The sequence below is a fragment of the Canis aureus genome, chromosome 8, assembly GCF_053574225.1.
Source record: "Canis aureus isolate CA01 chromosome 8, VMU_Caureus_v.1.0, whole genome shotgun sequence".
Taxonomy (NCBI): Eukaryota; Metazoa; Chordata; class Mammalia; order Carnivora; family Canidae; genus Canis; species Canis aureus.
In genome coordinates this window covers 12,031,852-12,049,788 of record NC_135618.1, presented here as the reverse complement: position 1 = coordinate 12,049,788, position 17,937 = coordinate 12,031,852, and the positions used below count along the sequence as shown (strand labels likewise).

At 40.4% G+C, this 17,937-nt stretch overlaps 1 long non-coding RNA gene across 3 annotated transcripts in view; it reads right to left on the bottom strand.

The window, feature by feature from the left end:
- Positions 1-13,978, bottom strand: part of LOC144318330 (uncharacterized) — a 299,311-nt gene extending 285,333 nt beyond the window's left edge. For all 3 annotated transcript variants that reach the window (XR_013384189.1, XR_013384192.1, XR_013384190.1), the window contains exon 1: positions 13,828-13,978. This is a non-coding gene — a long non-coding RNA (uncharacterized LOC144318330). The remainder of the gene's footprint in view (positions 1-13,827) is intronic.
- Positions 13,979-17,937: the final 3,959 nt, after the last annotated feature.

Below are 17,937 nucleotides of genomic sequence, written 5' to 3'. Positions count from 1 at the left end.
AGAAGGGAGAAGCCCTCTTTGCCAGACCGTCAGATGGAAGCATTAATGCTTGCCTGCTCAGTCCTCCCACTAAACATCATCCAAACCAACCTTCTTTTCAGACCTTTTGTGCGTATGTCTCACTGAATTGCCCAAAACCCACAGTCCCTGTTAATGAGTGAAGCAGTTGTAATTCTTTCACATGCACTCTTCTGTGTCCTTGGTAGATTTCTGACATACGCCCCTTCCTCTCTGAAAGGGTCAGGCTCACTGGTCTCCACACATCAAAGCCACTGGGAGGCAGGAGAGTGTAGGGTAGTGGGGCTCTTCTGCCCATCTGTGTGCACCTTAGGCAAGTTACTTAAGCCTCTGTGCCTCAGATTGCTCTTCTGAAAAACCGGATCGATAATCATGCCTCCTTCACGGAACTGCAGTGGCTAGCAGGTAGAAAATGTTGAATGGATGCTAGCGTATGCTGGTAGACAGTAATAAACCATCAATTGATTTAACTAAGTAGGATAGCATTCCTCAAAGGCATACTGTAAAACAATTTCTGAGCCAAGGAAGTTTGGATTCCTTGGCCACCTGACCCGCTCTTACAAACAAATGCACAATGTACCTTAGAATATAAAAAGAGTTCCCCAAACTGCAATCAAGAAACCTATTGTGACATATTTAACATGTTCGTTCCATGAAGCACACCTGAGGGATTAGTGTTCCAAAGAATTCGCCATAGGAATTATGAATGGGGACAAAGAAATGTAAACACGAGTGCATTTAACTGTACCAGTTCTCTTGTATCTGTCACATATTCATACTTCAAAACCAAAACTTCTTTTTGTATTAAAAACTCAGCTCACCAGTTAGGAGACTGGTCTTGAACAAACTACTCATCTCAAGTCTCTCTACATACATGAGTCTGTCTTATTGAAGGTAGGGAATCAGCTTTAATCATCGTTGAATTTCCAACATGTATTTCAGAGCCCAAAACTCTGGCCTCAGAATGCTTGTAAAAGGAAAGATTGAAGTCTTGATTGGGAACTAGATGGAACAAAATGGTTCATCTACTATCACCAAGTTGATTCAATCCCACAGACCTTTGCAGAGCCAATGCAAATTCTTCTGCCAGCAAACACTGAAACTGCATTAGGAGTGCAAGAGGTTGACAGGCAGATATTGCCTCTGAAAGATAAAGGGGGAGGAAGCAGGCGGGGGCAGAGTCTCAGACTGCACTGCAAACCTGACACTCAGCCAACCTAACCTAATGGGAAACCTCAGAGCAAACACTGCGTTTATGCGTGTCCTGCAAACAGCAGAAGTGGGCAAGCCCTGGGGCCCCCACCATGCTCAGTCAGTGGCTGAGAAGAGCTCTCGTTTGAGAAGAGCTTGGCCTTGGCTCAAACGCTGCAGTGGAGGCAGATCCCTAAACCACTGCAAGAGCAAATCACCAGCTAACTACTCCTCATGGCTGTGGGGGAAGTTCTTTCTTGAGGTTAGATCCGGCAGTGCACCTCTAGGCTACCACAATGACTCTCTTCCACGTCTGTAACTTAAATCCAGAGATAAACAAGGCTAAAACTTTACACTAGACTATAGTGTGATAAGAAAATTAACCAATTCATTAAATTAATCTAAGAAAGCCGTATGCCAATAGTTTAGGGAAAGACAGATGGGGTGATTGGCTAACAATGCCTGTCATAGACACAGGAGGAGACGATAATTATGCAAAGAACATGTATTTGCCATCCCTGGATTACCCCTTCCCTCTGCCAACTCAAATCTCCCTCAAGGTTCAGGTGAAGTTTCACATTTGCCATAATTTTCTTGACTCTATAAAGGCCTCTCCATAAGGTCTCTCCTTTCATAACCAGTTACAACATTTATTACTGTCTCATAATTTGTCACAGAATTTCTATTTCCTGTATTATCCTACAATTGTTCCTATTACAGCTAAACCCAATAAACCAACCATGAACAATTTGATAGTAGGTATAATGTCCCTTGCTTTCTTACTTTTCCCTTTTTGAAAAGTCTCACATCCCTTAACACACTGTAGAGAAAATAGCAGTTGGCCAGTGCCTACATTTAGATGTATGGGTCAAATGACTAGACTCATAGTTCTAGAGATGGGCAACCTTGTTGTAGAAATTCAAGGGCACTATTTATTTCCTTCAAAATGCTCCAAAGGAAAGGAGTGAGCATCATTCCCTGTTGGGATGTATCTGCATACATACTTGTGCCTTTTTGTTGCACGTATTCCTTTTGCTGCTCCTAGGAGCCACTGGCAGCTTACAGGAGGTCTAAGGAGAGAAACCGGAGGCTTTAGGAACATTTCTATACTCTCTATCTGTTCCATCCCACTACCCTCTGAAATGTCTAGCTTGAATTTTCTAATTTAACATAAATTTCCCCACAAGCACAATTTCAAACGTCCTGGCCACCAGCACCCCTTCCAACAACGGTTCCACCACTGAGCCTCCCAACAGAAACTGTGGAGCTGCTTCTGCTACTTCCCCCTGAAATTCATACAGATAATAAAGCGTGGTCTCTACTTCTATTTTCATGGTCAAAATCCTCCAGGGACTGGTGAAGTCAACTCTGCTTCCCTTACTTCCCACTTCTGCTATTTTGATTCCCATCCAGCCTCTCTTCAAAGATCAACTTTCCAAAGATCAACTTGTTACAGAAAGAAACAAAACAGATCGAGGGAAAAAAAGAAAGGTTGGGATGAAACTTTTTTTTTTTTTTCTATGAAACAGTTTGCCTTCTTACACATTTGGCTTTATTTACTAGAGGTGGGGGAAGAAAGACATTTGCTTCTAAACTCACTGAAGTAGACTCTACTCATTCAAATTAGCTTATCTTTTTAAATTTTAGATAACACTGCCAGTTTGCCAGCTCATACTGTTCAGAACATTTAAAGTAAATAAAAGCTTTCAAGAAAATCTCTTTAAACCCTAACCTAAAAAATTAGTTCTCATCACATCCCATATGTTTACATGGTCACAACTGCCATCCCAATTTTAAAGCTCACTTAAAAGGGCGTCAGAAGGTAAGTGATTTGCTGGAGGTCACAGTGAATCCAGGGTGAGTCAGGAATAGAAGCCAGCTGTTTGGACTAGCCACCCCATGCTCTAATCACTTCAACAACATTCATTCCCACACACCCCATTATTACAGAGACACTTGTCCCAGAGCCCTGTCCAATTCATCTTCTATAACACAGGCTATGGAAATTCTCAAACCACCCATCCCTATCACTTCTCAAATTTGATTCTGACTCATTGTAAAGTCTCCTTCAGTTATAGTCACTGGGTCATATTCAGATCAAATCTCTTTAGTAAATTGGCAGGCTGTTTTCTTATTTAATACAAAATATCACCATAAGTGCTAAATATTTTGCCAACTCACAAGTGTAGAAATTTCTTCTCACTTTCATGTATCACGTTGGTGTGAATTCAGTGAGTGCTCCCTATGTGCCAGGCACTGTACTAACTATTAAGGATACAAAATAGAGTCCTCAGCTTCCACAAGTTGACCATTTATTGTAGAAGACAAACAATTAAGCAGACAATACATTAAATTAAGTCCCATCATAGAGGATATATCAACAACCTTAAGTTCAAAGAAAAGAAAAAAAAAAAAAAAAAAAAAACAAAGAAAAGATATTTAACCTCAACTTGCAGGATCACAGAGATTCCTTGGAAGCTAAGTTCTCGGAGGAGATACCAGCCAGGTATTACAGGTTAAATTGCGTCCCTCTAAGAAAGATATGTTGGAGTGCTAATTCCTAATACCTCAGAATTTGACCTTATAGAGTCTTTATACAGATAATCAGGTTAAAAGTAGGTCATTAGGTTGGACCTTTATCCAGCGTGGCTGGGGAAATTTGGACACAGAGACAGACGGGCACACAGGGAAGATGACATGAAGACACTGAGAGGGAAAACCATGGGAAGGTGGAGGCACAGAGCGATGTACCAACAAACTACAAGAAGCTAGAAAGACACAAAGAATTCCCCTACAGGTTTCAGAGGGAGCAGGGCCCTGCCAACACCTTGACTTCAGACTTCTAGCCTTCAAAACTGTGAAAAAAAAAAGTTCTATTGTCTTAGGCCACACAATCTGCAGTACTTGGTTACAGCAGCCCTATGGAACTAAGATGCCAGGATGAAAAACCAAAAACCAAACAACAACAACAACAACAAAGGAGCATTCAGGTAACGAAAATCAAAGGGGCAAATGCCTTAATACAAAACATTCCCCATGTCTGGTATGAGTTCAGAATGGTGCAAAGCCGAATGCAGGAAAGGGGATGCTGGGAGCTGAGGCACAACAGGGAGTCAGAGCCCAGCCCTTGAGTACTGGGTGTACATATTTAGTTTGCCCTTTGCGATCGTGGAACCTATGGAATCCCCAGGGTTCTTACCATGGAGAGAAAATTCTCTGGATATTGTATGTTCTGTACGTCTGCTGATATGCTTTAAACACTGCATTTCCTCTGCAGTCAGCAGCTTGAAGCATCAAAGCTTCTGTTTCAGCACTGCATCAAAACTCAGGAAGCTTTAAAGTTCATCCAAACACCACACTTCTGCTGAAAGAAGACATCGGGGCTCTAGAGACAAGCAATGAACTGTCTCAAGGATCCCTCTGAAAATAAATATCCAATAAGTGGACCTTTATTTACATCCTGTAATGTCCTTTCCTGTTCCAGGTCTCCTCCAGTCAGAGATATAAGAAGCTACGTCAATTCCATCCGAGGGAAGGCAGTCACCCAAAACGGGCCCCAACAAAAGAGCAGCAAAACCCTGACGCTCAGGCCACTAAGAGCCCTTTGCCTTTGCTTTATAGAGACATCTGAGGCCATCACTCTGGACCATGCGAACACGTTCACTTGGAAATGGACAAAAATTAGCAGCTTCAATTCCTCTTTGAAATATCCCTACACTAAAAAAAAAGGTATTTTTGGCAGACTTCCCATAAAGTCCAGCTTAATGCATTTCCTGCCAGACATCTGAATGGAGAAAAGCTCATATGACCCACCAAACTGAGGAATTCTGGTCAGTGAAGCAAGGCTTCCCTTAGCTCAAGAGAACTGAGAAAGGGGATTAGAAACGAGGAGATGTCCTTCAGGAAGATGTGTGAAGAGTCAAGGACTTTCTTTTTTACCTGTGATGTAGGTAGATGTCACCTTAATGAGAGGAGCTGCCTTGTGGAAACGCAACAGAAAAAGCATGCCAATAATGAATCAAACACCTGTAATACTTGGTTTTACAACTTGATCACCAGGTCTGTGTTTAGAATGAGTGTCACATGTGCCTCATTTCAACCGCTCTCTGCAAACTGAACTCCCACGTAAGAGGTTTGAGGGCTACAGAGAAGACTGAGTTTTCCTCCTCCTTCCACACACACACACATCGGGTTTGAATTTTGATGATTTTTAGTTATAGTTGATTTTGTTTCCTTTGTTTTCCCTGCCCTGAAGCTAAGGGAATTAAATGTGGGCTTACTGCTAGGTGCAGCATCCAGTGTACAACATCCAAACAGCAGTGGATTTTATTTTAATATTACAGGAAATTTTTACTCATAGTAATCTGCATTCACCTTTCCTAATATCTCTGGATAGAGTTTTCCCTTCATCCCTCTCTTGAGTCTTTGTCCACAGTTTAGTGAAGAGCTTACCCCACTTTATTGTAACTTAGGGCTGTATCTCTCCCTTTATAACAACTGCATCTTAATCATCCTTGAAGCCCCAGCTGCCAAGACAGAGTATGTGCACCATTAATTCTTCCCAAATTAATGAATAACATACATCTTGGACAACCACGATATTGCAGAGCCAAATTTGCCATTTCAGCTAATCATGGCTTGTCCTGAGAGTTGTACCAATACTCTTGTACGTGACTGCTGAAAACACAAGGTGGCACACGTATGGCCCCTCAGAAGAACGCTCGCCTGTTGCCTAATCTCAAGTTTTCCCACCTTTGATTCTCCTTTCTCATATTCCTTAGAAAGCAGAAGGAAAGGTAAGTAGGTAAACAGCTTAGAAGATGTTATGCTAAAACAAGGGAGCTGCAACCATATAGTATTTTCTATTATATAGATGTTTATATACACAGTTTAATACTGCATTTTTTTTAAAAAAGATTTTTATTTGACAGAACGAGTATAAACAGGGAGAGTGGCAGGAGAGAGAGAGGGAGAAGCAGGCTCCCTGCTCAAATGGGGCTGGATCTCAGGACCCTGGTATCATGACCTGAGCTGAAGGCAGATGCTTAATGGACTGAGCCACCCAGGCACCTCTATACTGCATTTATATAAACTACGCATGCTAAACATAATTTCGACTCTTTATTTAAATGTTTTCTTTGCAAAATGCAATAAACTTCTTTGTAATCAGAACAGCCTGGTTTATAATAGTTTGTCTTAGAAATACAAAGCATAAAAAAAAAAAAAAGAAATACAAAGCATTTAACTGGGTTTCCCATCTACCCTCTTCACACCCTCATCATCTCAGGAGATGAGAGGCAAGGCATTGCCCTCATTTGCCTGAGGGGAAAAGAGAGGGGAGTCAGTCAGTGACTGAGTTTAAAAAAGCAGTGCTCTGGAACCACTCTGGAGTAAATATAGCGGATTTCAGCACAGGCTGGTCCATCTTGGCTTTCATTCAAAATGGGTTTTGTTAGGGAAGCAGAGTAATAACCTCTATTAATGAAGAAGTTATGCTCAAACAGCACACTTTATTGTCAGAAACTTTATTAGCAGAGCTCAAAATATATGAGGCATTAGGGAGACTCTGGTATGTCAGGAAAGGAGCCAATTTTGGCTGATCATATCATCAACACTAACTGAAATAATATCACATGTTCTAGAAAATAAAATTATGATTCAAAGACTTTATGGCAAAAGGAGAACAAAATTTGGGTTTGAGGAAGTCTTAAAACAGAAAAGTTATCATATAGGCTTCCAGTTATTGGCAGAACATGTATAGCTAAAATATACATGTCCCAATATCCTCATCTCAAAACTTTCAGGCTCTGTGCAAAATGTAGATCTAAGTCACCCAGAAACAACTAGAACTAAGCTTTCTCATTTTTCATATAAAACTTAGCAGTCATCCAAGGGGAGATATCATGAGGCAGTTTTTTGTAAGTCCAACTACTCTAGAGAGAGAGTGGGAGACACTGAAAAGAGAAAATAGGTCTGGAGATCAGACAAGCCAGAGTGAGAATCTTACTGTGCAAACTTGGCTAAATTACCTCACCTACTGGAGCGTTAGTCCTCCTCATCAATAAAATAAAGGTAATAGTATTTAATTTACCAGGTGATTTGAAAATTTGAGAATATGTAGGTAAAGCATTTAGCATGTAACCAGCGAATACCAAGTGTTCAATAAGAGGGACCTATTATTATACCTAAAATACCGAATTACATTTACCATCAGCACACACTTGTGGAAAATGAGATTCAATAGCATTCATGTCCAGAAGCAATTTTGTCCCCTATTAAAAGAATTTTAATGTCAGCAAATGAGAGGGAGAAAATATTCTTTTTATATAACAGAAAAGGATATGTAAAAGATAAATGATTGAAAGATTAAAATTACATCAAAATGTAATCAATCATCACCATGTATAAAATGTCTACACTAGATTCTTTCCAATTTTTATTTTACTGAGGAAGAAAAAGATAATAAAAGCAGAGAAACAGAAGAAGGGGAAAAAAAGGAAGAACAACCTAAAGAAGAAAAGGAATCAGAAAGAAGAGAATGGGGGTGCTCAAAGTGAGTTTAAACAAAGATATATTTAGAAGAATAAAAATGGAAGGCAACAATTATTTACAACAGTATGAAGAAAATATTCCCATTTTTAAATTATCCTGATTGAAACAATTAAGATGCTAGATAAAATATAAAATAATATTGTTTTAATGTATTATTAAGCAGGCATAATATTAAAAAAATCCACAAAAGTACAAAGAAAGTAACAGGATCCTGGAATAAAGTTGGTTTTTGCCCAAGAGTTCTTCATTTTTGACAGACACAGTGTGAACAGCAGACAGGAAATAAAATTGGAAGGGGTTCAAGGTGAGTGATCTAGTACAAGATGCCTGCATTGAATGGAATCCCAAAGGTCTCTATCTTCAAGTAAGAGTAAACTTGAAATGAAATAATGCTGTATAACAGTGGTTAAGATAGAGACTTTCTTGCCATGACCCTGGTTCTGTATGGAGAAAATAGATTTCTCCTTACCATTTGTAAATACAACTGTCCCACACAGAGATTAGTGATCCAAATTTATGTTTACCTACATGATCATATAATATTAAAGTGGGTAATTTAATATGAAGTAATTCAGAGTTGCTAGTGTCAACAAATGACTGCTGAATCAAATATAAATCCTCTCTAACAGAATTAAAATTCAACCTGGTCTTTGGAAAATAGCACTAAATACATAAGAAAAATATGCCACCCACAGTAAAAATTAAAACAAAAAAATCAAATCATAAAACATACCTGAAAAGAAGACACAGAAGATACCTGAAAGAGAATCGGAAGAAATAGAAAAAGTAGTAAGATAGAGGCCCACAAGGACTTCAGAAATTGGCAGTTATACACAGCATAGAAAATGAATAACACTGATCTGTTTAAATTTTTTTAAACACAGAAAAACATGAAAATGAATCAGTGGATGAGTGATTAAAAAGAATGACTGAACATATTTGAAAAAGAATCAAAACAGAACTTTTATACATTAAAAACACAATTACTTAGGTTAAAGGAACCAATGGATGCATTGCACAAAAGAATAGATAGCACTGCAGAGAGAATTAGTGAACTGGAGTTAAATTCTTTTTCTTTTTTAAAGATTTCATTTATTTATTTGACAGAGAGAAAGAGAGCAAGCAAAAGCAGGGTGAGCAGCAGAGGGAGAGGGAGAAGCAGGCTCCCCACCTGACAGGGAGCCCAATGTGGGGCTTGATCCCAGGGTACTGGGATCATGATCTGAGCCGAAGATGGACACTTAACCGATTGAGCCACCCAGGTGGCCCTGAAGATAAATTCCTTAAAAACTATCTCTAGATCTCTAGATATCTAAAATAGATATATAATCTATTTATATAATAGATAATATATAAATATCTAGAGATCTAGAGATAGTTTTTTAGGAATCTAGAGAAACAAAGAAATAGGAAATATGGATATAGATTCACAGAAATAAAAATGAGACAATATAATCAAAGTTCCAGCTGTAATTAATAGAGAAAATAGGAAAGAAACAATATTCAAAGACATAATGGCTGAAAATTTTTCAGAATTAATGAAACAAACACTAACAGTTAGATACAAGAAACCTAAAAAAAAAAAAAAATCCCATACAGAAAATTATAAGGACATCACATCTAGATAAATCAGACTGAAACTGTAGGGTACAAAATGAAAGAGGAACCCAAATGCAACCAGAGAAAAATGACAGCCAATCTACAAACAAGGCAATTAAGCTGACTTCTCCATATCACTAACAGAATCTAGAGACAGTAAAATAATATCTTTGATGTTTTGAGAGAAAATAACTTTCAACATAGAGTTTTATCTATGTTGAAACATGGAAGCAATCTTTCAAGAACTGGGGAGGAGGGGAGAAATAGACATTCTTAGAAAAACAAAAACTGACATTTTTACCACAAAAAGACCTTTGCTAAGGGAACCTATACAGGATCTTTAAACAGAAGGAAATTATCCAAGAAGTAGGAAGAAATGCTGAGTTGGACATTTCTTGTGTGCCTCCTCAAATTTTCTTGGTCAAACCTTTTATTTCAACCAGAGGAGCACCAGCCAATTGTATGCAAACTTTAATCAACTTCACCCACTTGTAGCCTGACAACACTGCACCTTTCACTTCCTGCCCTGGGAATTCTTACACTCGCTTAACCCAGGATTAGCAAGTAATTAATGCCTCAAAGGATAAATGGGACTTTTGACCAATGAGGACTAGGAACCAATGAATAATGCCCCTACTTCTTCCCCAAAATGGACAATCTGAGACTTGTTCAGTAACGTTCATCAGGGCCTTAAAAGACGGCATACCCGGTTACCTCTAATAGCGGTTAATTCAACATCCCATCTTTATACTGTCTCTCCCTCCTTCCCTATTTCATTTTACTCCCAGATAAACTACTTGCTTGTAAACTTTTGTCTCAGAATCTTCTTTCTGGGGAATCTACTATCTTAAAAAGGAAAAAAAAAATGACAATGACTAATTTGCTGAATGTGGAAGCATCAAGAAACAAGCCAAGTAGAAAATACTTCAAATAAAGGCAATGTTAAAATGGGAAGGAGTTTTTAAGAGTAAACTCCTTCTAAAATCCTTTTATTGCTTGAACAATGGATAAAAGATTAAATAATTTGGACTTAATTAAATATGCATTTTAAAATAGCTACAAAACCACTAAGGAAATAAATATAAACTGTACAATTTCTAAAGAAGGAAGAAAAGAGAAATATTTTGGGTGTGGGGATGTTGAACAGGGAAGGCAAAGCTGGCCAGAAGCTTATTCAGAATAAAAACAACAAGATTAAGGCAAAAAAGGAGCAGGAAAAAAGTAATGGAGAGACACACGTCACTATGCATTTATCCAAACTCATGCAATCTACAACAGCAACAGTGAATCATAACGTAACCCATGGACTTTGGGAGATTATGATGTGTCAATATAAGTTCATTGAATATAATAAATGTACCACTCTGGTGGAGGATGCTGATAATAGGAGAAGCTATGCATGTGTGGAGACAAGGTGTATAATGGGAAATCTTTGTAACTTTCCCTGAATTTTTCCATCAACCTAAAACTGCTCTTTAAATAAATAAATAAATAAATAAATAAATAAATAAATAAATAAAGTCTTAATTAAAAAAGGGAACAGGAAAAAAAGGGACAAATGGAAAACACAAAATAAAAAATAGAAATAATTCAAATATACTGATATACTGATGTAAACTTCCTAAGCTTTCCAAATAAAATAAAAATGTTATCATGCAGATTAAAAGAAAATTCAAATATATGCAATTTATAAGAGACACCCCTAAAGCATAATGAAAGAAAACAGAAAGTAAACAGTTAATAGGAGAATTAGGAAAACCAAGTCTGGAATAAGCTAAATAATATGCTCTAGTCACAGGTTCCTAGTGCTTTTTTTCTTTTTCTTTTTTTTTTTTTTTTCTGATCCCTGCATCAGTTGTTTTTCCATGATGCCATGCCAGTTACTGAGGATAGGGCCACTATTTTATTCATCTGTATGTATCTACCACCCAGCATAGCAACAAAGCAGTATCTGCTGATTTCATGAAATCAAAATTGTACTAGTCTGCAATCCATCAGAAACATGGTAAGCCTTATCAAAAAGAGCAACAATGTTTCATTTAATTTATGAAGATTGATTTGTTCTGATATTTCTAACATAATAAATGAGCTTTATTTCTCCCTAGAGGATAAAATCAAGACATAACTCAACTTAGGAAATGTCTACATGTGTGGTCATTTATAAGGTGACAGGCATGACCATAAAAGATGGCATTCATTTATTCTACATATATTTATTCACCTAATCTGTGCCAGGTACTGGGTAGGCATTTGAATACAATGATAAATAAGACAGACACAATCCTTGCCATTTTGGAGTTTGCAGACTAGTTGTATAGCAAAGCGCTAAACTAAAGTAATTTAAATTCAGATTAAACAGTTTAAATTTTATTGCTTTTAGAATATGTTACATTTAGAAAATTCCTTGACTGCAAAGAAAAATTTCAGCTAGTTTTAATGTATTAATTTATAATATTGGGCACATCATACAATCAGATCATATGCTGCTCTGAAATGCAGGTTTCTTATCTCAAATTTTGAAAATTAGCCCCATCCTCTCATTGTGACAATTACCTGAAATGATGTGCCAGGCGCAGTGATGTTCAATAAATGCCAATTCTCTTTCGAACCAAATCATTACTACCATGCCCAAATTTAATATATACCATATCCCATTTGTAAATATTAACCATTATGGAGCCTAGGAATCACGTTTCAGAAAAAGGGAGACATCTAGATGCAGCAAGACTGTTATTTATTAGAAACAGGTTTACTGAGGTCTAAATGGGAAGATAATGTATGTATATTTATTCATTCTTTATATCTATTACATAGATGGTGCTCTAGCCACTATGATTTGAGTAGTCTACTGGCATTTACTTGTAATAATGATCCTATTATATTCTACATAGTTAATACATAGAGTTTAAGGTATTGCCTTCCACCCTTGAAAAAGCATATGATCTAATGAAAACTTAAAAAACAATGTTTTGACCATTATTTCCAGGCTCATTCTTTATCCAAGCAGATGGAGAAATGTATTATTAGATATGCTGCATAAAGCTAAAGACTTTGAAATTAAGAGACCTGGTTGCCACAGGATATGACTACACCTAATGGACTATTAAAAAATGATTAATATATGTCCCGGTGGGCCAGCAAATAGAAGGGCCATGATGGTGCATAAAAATGAAGAATTTGACTTATCGTGGCAACAAAAAGTGCTAGTCCAAGTTGCGAAGCACTGACTGTGGGAAGAAGCTAAAAGCTTTCACTGGCTTTATTAGCTTCTAAAAAAAGAAAAAAAAAATCCTAAAGGAGAAAAAAAAAGGGCAGAGTTTACTAGAATGAGCTCTGCGCTTGGTCTTGCCGCAGTGGCTCAATCTTTCAATGTTAAGTGCTATTTTGCCTCTGATTCACCACGTCAGTGTGCTATAAGTCAATTGCATGAGAGGAGCATTAAACAGTGCCTTTGGGAAAAATACTAAACTCCTTAGGATGTTGGGATGAAAGATGCTTTGTAATTGCAAGAATTTATTATTAATTCGTTTTGTTCAGACTCTTGTTCTCCAATATTTTCCATTGTGGAGGCGAAGTTCAAGGTGCCAACACAGGAAGATCCTGAACTCACTTGCTCCCACCGATCATGCTGAGTCTGGAGCTACATGTGGCACGATTTTCTCTTTAAAAACCTAAATGGGCAGCTGGGCAGCTGGGCAGCCTGGGGTGGCTCAGCGGTTGGGCGCCTGCCTTTGGCCCAGGGCGTGACCCCGGAGACCTGGAATCCAGTCCCACGTTGGGCTCCCTGCATGGAGCCTGCTTCTCCCTCTGCCTGTGTCTCTGCCGCTCTCTCTCTCTTCTCTCTGTGTCTCTCATGAATAAAATATTGAAAAAAAAAAAAAAAAAAAAACACCCTAAATGCTGGGGTGCCTGGGTGGGTGGCTCAGTAGGTTAAGCTTCGGACTCTTGCATGTGGCTCCGGTCATGACCTCAGGGCTGTGAGACTGCCCAGGCGATTCCAGGCTCAGGAAGGAACCTGCTCTCCCTCCCCTCCCCTCCCCCCTACTCACACTGGCTCTCTCAAATCAATCAATCAATCAATCAATCAATCAATCTTGAAAAACGACGAACTGCTGGCTGGGTGATGAGTACACACCGGGCCTATGAGGAGCAGGTAGGCGAGGCCGGAGCAGACTCACCACCAACCCCACCCCCGGCGCAGTGACCCCCACAGGGAGGAAATTCAAGACCCAGAGCTCATCCCCGAGGACCAAAAGGGTTGCACCCCACAGCGAGTACCCCCACATGTAGGCCATGCGCTTGAGAGACAAGCTCCCCTCCCCCCAATATCTAACCTTGCAGGCCTTGGCCTCGAGTCCCTGGCCCCACAACACCAACAGCGCAGCCATCTGAGGGACGAGTCGCCCGCCCCAGGGTCCAACTCCGAGGCTGCTGATGACACCCGCACCTGAAGCGGAGGAGGCTCACCTGCGTACATCCCAGCGGGGGCCTGAGGGCCAGGCCTCCACCCCAGCACTTCCGGGAGGCGGCTGGCTGGGGGTCTCCCCGCACCGAGCTTGGCGGGCGCCATCTTGGGGCTCCTGCGCCTGCTCAGTAGCGCCGTCTCACCGGAAGGAGACTCCGCAGCACCTGCCGCGCGGGGGCCGACGGCCCTTGACCGCTGGCTCCCGAGGCCCCGGGGAGCTCGTGCTCCCTTGTAAGGACCCTGGAATGATCGGCGTCACCCAGGAAGGAACCCGTCCGCCTGTGTGGTGCGCCCACTCCTGTGACTGCAGCCAGAGGACGCCTCCCCGTGGCCCGGCCATCGTGGCCTGCGGGGCTTATGCCCCTGCGTCTCACAGGATGGCCGCCAGCGGAGAGAGGGGTGTTAAACAGCTGCCAGCCGCAGGGCGCAGCCAGGGGCACGGGAGCCGGGCGCCTGATCCTCCGGGGAAGGAGCCCTATTAACCCGTTGTCGTGGCGGTGGCCTGAGGGGCAGGCTTCTTACTCAGCACCCCAGGCCCCGTCCTCCGCTCGCCCCGTGCCCCCAGAGCCAGCGCCTCCTGGAAGGCAGCTCTACCTGAGGTCGATGGCTTGGTGGCTGAAGGGGCTCACATCGCTCGGTCCCCTGGACCGTGGCAATCAGAGGGCTGGTTGATGGCCGGCTGCCACCCCCAGGGCACTGTGCAGACAGCGACTGAGGCACATCCCACAGTCTTCGTGTGAAAGAGGCCACTTGGCTTGTCCTGGAGCTTCCCGCTGAGAAGCAGCCTTCAGGTCTCACATACATGTCGTGGCCCACGGAGCTGCTTCAGTGGGCCCCATCTCGATGCTCTCCTCTGCCCCGCTGCAGCTCACCAGCATCTCCCAGGAAGGAGCTTCTGCACTCGTCTGGAGTCCGGATTGTTGCAGTTGATGCCGAGGGAAACCTCAAGATCACCTGGCTCCGGTGGCCAGTATCCGTAGACTTGAAGCCCCTCGGGACTACAGATGCAGATATATATCTGTAGCTTCTTGAAAGTTGCTCCCTGAGTGCCTGTCTTCCAGTCAACCTGAATCCAGGTGTCGAAGTCCGTTCCCTTTGGGACACTGACGGGTATTGGCACATCCTCAACTACCGGAAGCTATTAAAAATATAATAGGCTGCTTGGACAAGCACAGAGGTTTGAGAAACCAAGAGCTGGGATGGGGCTGAACAAAGGTTTATCTCCCGCAAGAGCCCATTCATTCAAGACTAGGAGAGGTAGTGGTTTCATCTACTCTATTCAAACCAATATAGAGAGTCAAGCAAAATGAAGAGACAGAGAAATATGTTCCAAATTAAGGAGCAAGATAAAACTAAAAAAAAAACAAAAACAAAAACTTAATGAAGTGGTGACAAACAGTTTACCCGATAAAGAGTTCTAAATAATGGTCATAAAGATGCTCACTGAACTCAGAAGAATGTATAAACACAACGAGAACTTCGAGGTGGGAAATATAAGAAAGTACCAAATAGGAGTCACAGAGTGAAGAATACAACATGGAAACAGCCTAAGTGTCCATCCAAAGGTGGGCACCTAAAGAAATTGTATGATAGATAAAGATATATAGATATCTCGCAATCTCACACACACAATGGAATATTATTCAACCATAAAAAATGACATCTTACCATTTGCAGCAACATGCATGGACCTCAAAGGCATTATGCTAAGTGAAATAACTCTAAGACAAATATTATTCTATCTCTCTTATATGTGCAATCTAAAAAAACAATTTCATGGATACAGAAAACAAACTGGTAGTTGAAAGACAGGGGTGGGAGCAGGGGTTGAGGGAGGAGAGTGAATTGGGATATTTTTAGTTTAAATAAATTGAATAAAATTCTTTTAATAAAAAGAAAAAGAAAAAAAAAATCCCATCTTCAATGAACAGTATAAAGCCCCATCTCTGCCTTCCAGAACACAAACTAAAGATGCTTGAAATATTATAAAGCTTTGTGTCTTTACTATTCTGTATTCAGGACCACATGTGAATAGATTATGTCTTTCTTCTCAGCAGCTAAAAGATGAGCCATTAAATCTCTCGGATAGTTTGGATGCCTTAGTTGTTGAATAAAACATTTTTAAAATTCAGAGTCTTTTTTATTGTTACTTTTAAAACATTCCCTCTTTAGCTTCATTTTGATATTACTGATTATTTCTTATTATTATTATTACATTCTAAATACTGTCAGTCAAATAATAAACATTTTCAGATGCTACACATGAAAGAATAAGTTGTGGAGGTGACAAGCAAATTGATCATGGCATTTGTAAAATTAAAAACATAATAGCCAAATATCTTCTTTGAAATAAATGGCTAAAGACGGTTAAGTACATTAATTTTTAACTCATCATTTTAGGAATGGGAAGGCCAATCAAAGCTCTTTCAAGCATTAATGATAAGTCCCTAAATCCAAAACTTTATTCTACTACAAAAATATTCCACATAATAATGAGAAAAAGATCCCCAAAGTGAGGGGATAGGATAGGAGCAGAGGTTTCTTGAAAAGACCAAAATGCCAAATTTATAGATGCTCCCTTCTTCTGATGTTGGTTATTTCAATGTCTGTCCCACAAACACAAATTCACACATTTTTGTATACGCAGGGGAAAGAGGACTATACTTTGTGCTTATTATGTCCTAGACACTTGATATACACATCTTATTTAATCCTTAGAAGAACTTTAGGAAGCAGGTATTATTAGCCCCATTTCACAAATGTTTATAATGAAACTCAGAAACATAAAGTAATTTGCCCAAAGTCCCATAGCTAATAAGAGATAAAGTTAGATTTTCACACACAGATCTGACTATGACCAAGCCTAAACTCTTTCCATTATTTTCATCCATCCATTTATTTGGTTGAACACCTACTATGTTCCTGGTCATATACCGGAATGTAAATATTTCTAAGATAACACTCTGTGCCTTGGAGAATCAAAAGCTCTCCCCTGGGAAATCTATAGGAGGCAGAAGTATCTATGCTACCAGGCAAGAAGTAGAGAGGAGGCTGGTCAGAACAGATGTTAGGAAAAGGCAAAACCAAAACCAAGTCTTCAAACGTGACTAGGTGTGGCCCAACAGGCCAAGAAGAGAAGGCTCTAGAGACAGAGAAGCCTGGACAAAGGCAAATTAGCCTAAAATCTTAAATATAGGAGAAATTTCTAGAATACAGCCTTCAAAGAGCTGTGGGATTCAGGTACCATTTTTTAGAAGGTAACTTGAGAAAATTTTCAAATGCCTTTCCCACAGAAAGTAGCCTATTCATAATATAGTGAAATGTGTATGAGAAAAAGAAAAAAAAAATCAATCCTCCAATAAAATCAGTCTGAGAATAAAGTTAAAAAGCATTGCCGATATGGAGAGCATGGAGCAGGATTTACCTTCTCATAGTGAAAAGGAGTCTACTGACTGTGCTCACAGTCTGCACCCCTGGTTATAACACCAGTGTACCCTGAGATTTGAGCGAGGGCTGGGTTGGTTTTGGGGGTGTCACTTGGAATTTATAAACACATACTAGAACCAGGGAATATCCATAAGGACAGTATATAGTGTAGCAGCTCCTGTTTCTGGACTCTAACCTACTTCCTCGAAAGTGCAAAAGAGTAATTCCATTGCAGTGTAACACTAGCTACTCTGTGACTGCTCTAGAGCCAGCTTGTCTCTTGTTGTACTAGGACACAGATTGTCCTGGGTAGCCTGAGGGACTACCTCTTGGTCTTTTGGCTAACCTATGCATTGACAGGTGATGGAAGATGGAAGGAAGGAAGGAAGGAAGGAAGGAAGGAAGGAAGGAAGGAAGGAAGGAAGGAGGGAGGGAGGGAGGGAGGGAGGGAGGGAGGGAGGGAAGGAAGGAAGGAAGGAAGGAAGGCAGGCAGGCAAGCACCCCAATTAGGATGCTCCAAAGGTAACCCTAGATTGGAGGAAACAGTGGGCAGGTCAATTCAAGTTGGCGCCAAGCTCCATGGGATCCTCTACCAGAAGCAGCTGCAGCACCCTCTTCAAACCTCAGGGCCTCAACATCTGATGAGATTCCCAGGGGCCTGACTGAGTGAACCAGGCACTAGACTG